Source organism: Beta vulgaris, chromosome 4, assembly GCF_026745355.1.
Source record: "Beta vulgaris subsp. vulgaris cultivar EL10 chromosome 4, EL10.2, whole genome shotgun sequence".
Taxonomy (NCBI): domain Eukaryota; kingdom Viridiplantae; phylum Streptophyta; class Magnoliopsida; order Caryophyllales; family Amaranthaceae; genus Beta; species Beta vulgaris.
In genome coordinates, this window is record NC_079205.1 from 40,799,769 (window position 1) to 40,804,794 (window position 5,026).

The 5,026-nt window shown below is 35.4% G+C and overlaps 1 long non-coding RNA gene across 1 annotated transcript; it reads left to right on the forward strand.

Moving 5' to 3' along the window:
* The first annotated feature begins 343 nt into the window (after window positions 1-343).
* Window positions 344-3,119, forward strand: LOC125496970 (uncharacterized). Its single transcript, XR_007273451.2, has 3 exons — window positions 344-773; window positions 1,007-1,099; window positions 2,883-3,119. It is a non-coding gene; the product is annotated as an uncharacterized LOC125496970 (long non-coding RNA).
* Window positions 3,120-5,026: the final 1,907 nt, after the last annotated feature.

Sequence of the window (5,026 nt, forward strand, 5' to 3'; positions counted from 1 at the left end):
AGATCATTCAAAATATATTTAACTTGAAAATCTTAACTTCAAAATACAATACAATAGTTCCATTGCCCAGAGTCAATCATCTCATCCTGACAATTCTTTTACATATACAATAAAAACTAAGGCTACCACCACTTCCTTCCACATCATCACTATGCTAATTTCTCCTAAAGAATGTTATATGGATCATATGCGTATCCACTGTCATCGCTACTGGAGGATAGGGTTTCGGGAATGTAGTCGGGGTCACTCATCCATGAGTTACTTCCTCGAAATACTACTCCTGGCACCCCCGAGGGTCACTACTAGAATCCGGTCTTTTACCGACCGATTCTACCGACCGCACAATAATCGGTTGTTAATATTACAAATACCGACCATTTCCAAGGTGGATGGTAATTACCGACGGCTTTAGTATTTTACCGACCGTTTTTATTGGCATTAGGTATTTAGAGACTGAATCAACGACTGCTCTTGTTTCTGTTGGTAATTACCTACCGCCTTTAAATATTTCCAACCGCTTAACGGTCGGTAAATCCCAACTAGTAACTCCAGCCTTTTTAACTCCCACGTTTCCCTTTTCCTCTCTTTTCTAACTTCTATGCGGTAAAACCTAGGTTTCGAAAAACCGACGACACCATTGAAGTTGCCCGTTTGTTTTCGCCTCTCCACTGCCTCCTTCGCCGGTTACTTCTCCACTGCCGCCATCTCCGGTTTCGTCTTCATCTTCTCCGTCGCCAATTGCTTCGTCATCATCACGCCGTTGCCGGTTTCAGGTAAGTAATCTTCATCTCTTTTTTAAAAAAAAAATTAGTATAATTTTTAGAAAGTAATCTGTTTTTCTGTCCTAAATTTGCAATATTCATGTACCAATTGAGAATTCTAACTTCTAAGCAGTAATGCACTTTGCCTGCATGTTACCGGTTGCAAATTTTTTGTTTTTATTTTTTATTTTTGAAGTACTTTTGGAGGGTTAATGTCTGATGATGAATGTCTTGTTTAACTTCAGAATTTCACCGTCGACGCATGTCGCCACCACACCAATATCGCGAATTTTACCGTCGTCGTCGCCACTGCTCCGTCGTCGCGCCCACCACAACAGGTTGGTTTAGTTTGGTGCGAATTGTTTCATGAATTTTGTACTTTGTTTTTTCCGAATAAATGCAATGAGATTTTCTTGGAACAAGGGTATTGAAGCTGTAATTATGATAGACCAATTGAGAATTCTAACTAAGCAGTAATGTGGATTGTTATTGGAACAAGCATATTGAAGTTTATTGGAACAAGGGTATAGAAGTAGCTACTTCATGCAATCTATAAGTTCATCCAATCTTTAAGTTCATGGATCATTTTTCATTTTCCTTAATCCGGAGTAAGCTTGTAATTCTACTTATATATTGTATATATACAGACTATAGTTATCTAAGGTAGGTAGAGAAAGTGGCAACATGAGAGAAACAAAAAAAAGTTAGACTGCTAAAGAAATGCAGTTTAAAGTACCATTGGTTGCATAGATATCTGCACCTAACTTATTAGAAAAAAAAAAATACACCCTAACACAATGCATAATCATCTGATTAAGTGCTTTAAGCATTGGTTTTTGTTAAAGATCATTATCTTCAAATAAAATAAAGAAGTTTCCATCATTTAGCACTACATAATATGTGCTTTGCTGTTTAGTTAAGCAAGATTAGTGAGAGCTTAATCTTTGGCCTCTTACGAGCTGACTGCAATTCATGACAGCAACGTACCAATCACGTGAGCATTTTCGGAGTAAGCAGGAGTAAGCTTAATTGTTCATTTTTCTTAAATTAGACTACCTTAATTTTCATATATAGCTATAAAATAACCTTAGGGTACCAAATTTCATTAAATATTGATATAATACTGAATCAAATTGATTAACTGAAACTTGAATATGTAAATGCGTGTTTGATTTATATATGGTTTTCTTTTAAAATATATTAATCTCACATAATTAGTTTAATTTCTATCAAGTTCTATTTAAGGGTACTTGTTCATGAAGATGTGTTACTCACATATTTTAGAGTGGCATGAATGTCTATAGTGTTTTGTTCTAGCAATTTGGGATCATAATCAGAACTTTTTGGCATGTTAATGCTTATAATTCCAATTTTTTTTTCTCATGGGGGTAGTAGAAGAGATGAAATAATGCAAGGAAGGAGATGAGAATGTTACCAACATTTTGGGGGCAATACATTATCCTAATTCCTAACTAGAGGGAAGCTGAATAAGCTAGGAATTAGGATACATTATCCTTCTATTCTGGGAAGAACCTCTTTGAGAAAGATAGATATTGATCCTCCTCAAATTATTGTAATTATGATAGACTACAATGGTGGTATATATATATATATAATGATATTGATATCACAGTGAAATAACCTTAATTTGACTTATTTGGATAACTTGTAATTTTTAATATAATGTGTGATACTCCTATGTTCATTTTGACGTGATTAAAGTTTAATGTAGTAAATGACGATGTTGAATTTAGACTTTGTTAGTAATATTGTTTTAATTGAGATGTGTAGAATAGAGGATCATGAAACGAAAAGAGCGTAGTTGGATGTATGATAGACGTGATGGACGCTTTCTCAAGACTGAGTTTGTGAATGGAGTTCGAGATTTTATTAAATTTTGTAGTGTGCTATGAACTTCTAAATTTCGATACATTATATTATTATGTTTGGTGGATTTAGTAATGATTGGTTTTATAATTCATATTTTTATATTATATAATATGTTGAGTTTGAATTGATTCTTATTTCATCCTTAAATTTGATATAAAAAAACTTTTAAGTTTATACTATATTATATTATTCGTTATACTAATCTGTGTTATTTGAATAAAATTATTTTAGATGTCTTCTTCTAGCAGGAGAGGGAGAGCTTCAGGAGGCCAGTCTACGCCACATTCGTCGAATGATCCTGAGGGCGAGACTCCTTTATTCTTTTATTAGTATATTATGTATTTTGAGAAAAATAATGTTTAATTTTGGTTGTTGGAATTACTATTAGATCTATATTTTGGAGAATATGATGTTTAATATATGTTGTAACAAACCTATTATTTATATAAAATGGAGGGTTAGTTTCTATTGTGGTAAAAATAATATTTTTTTTAGAAAATAATAGCAAATTATCGACCGAATAACGGTAGGCTTACCTATCTAAATACGTTGTCTAACCTAACAAAAATAGTAGGTAAAATGTATAAAACGGTTGGTAATCACCTACCGTTGTTTTTAAATTACCGACCGCCAGATATCCGGTAGGTAAATACCAACACATTGCTTGTAGGTGATTACCTACTGCATTTACCAACCGGACATCAGTAGGTAATTACCTACTACAGGCGAACGGTCGCTAATCACCCAAAAGCGGTAGGTAAAATTTTACCGTCCGCCTTTCAGTTGGTGATCTGAAATTACCAACCAACCTTATACCAACCGACGATCAGCGACCGTTCAGCGGTCGGTAAAATGTTTACCGTCCGTTTTTTGTGTTTTACCGACCGATTGGGGCGGTCGGTAAAAACACGGATTCTTGTAGTGGGTACTCCTGAATCATCACTTGATCCTCTCGAATTACGTGACTGGGGAGGAGCCATACTCGTAGCAGAATCTCCAGATCTTTGAGGTTGAGGTGGTGCCATACTAGCAGCAGAGTTAGGGGGTGTAGGAACTCTTCCCCCTCTTCTCCTTTGGTATTCTACTGTGGCTATTCTGTTATACATATCTATCCAGTACTGAGCATCCCGACCCATATCTTGCAAACCCGCTGCTTGCTTAGCCTGTTCCATCTCATCTAACACCTCCTCCGGTGTTCCTTCCCACCTGATCAGATTCTTATCAATATTATCTATAGCAATACTATCATTCAAATTCAGCAAAGATGGTGTTGCCATAAACAAAGTTAGCAATTTCCAGTAAGTCCAACGGAACAACACCCAGGGATGAAACTGCGGTAAGGTCTTGATGAGGGTGTATGCTTGAATAGCCGGGTGAGTGAAAGGGTTATGGTTTCCACTCCCATACATCTGGTTATACTCTTCTATGACATTAAGTTTCTCTCTAGCAAAAACCAAAGGATCCTCTCCTTCATTCCTCTTGACATCTGGTTCTTCTTGGTACCTTCGAATTCCATCACTACCAATCACCCAATATGCATTGTTCCTCCATATTACTCTTGACCCATTACTGTTACCATTTCCACTTGCAGACATCTAATTGCACATACATACACATAATTTAGATAACACACATAAGTATCACACACATAATCTACACACATTATTTGCCCTACTAAGCATGTTACTCCTACCATCATAGCATTTCTTAGCTTCCTTGGACATGATCAATCCATCATTTTAAAACATCTAAGTTTAAAACAATTGAATACTTATATGAAGATAAGTATCAAAATCACGTTTTCATTTTTCTTTAAAAAGAAGAAAACCTTGGCTCTAATACCACTTGTAACAGCCCCGTCCTAGCTTATGTTAAATATTAATTAAAAACTATACTTTCTAGCAATAGTGGAAGCATGAGCTTAATCAAACGTTACGGAGGCTGTCACCTGCTGGAGTCAACCCATTAATATGGCTGGATTGACTCTACAAGCTACACTTAAATCAAACATTCATCACACATGAAAATTAATTTAGTTATTACAAACCCAAAGTAAGATTTTAATCATAAGTTTAAACAGTATTCATAAACAGAAGTAAATCTCAAAAGGTGATCATGTTCAAGCTTGCATCTGCTATGATAGTTGGGACATGACTTCATATTCGCTCTTCCCTCAGATTACCTTAGTTTGCTAGTTCCTGCACAAAAATCTGCCCCCACCAGGACAGGTTCATAGAACAAAAAGAAGAAAGAAAAATCAGCTTACGCTGGTAAACATATCAACTCAAAGATAATTATGGTGGCTGAGAATAAAATGTATTCACAATCCAAATTACTTGCAAAATCCATGTTTCAAAAAAAAACATCTCATCTTG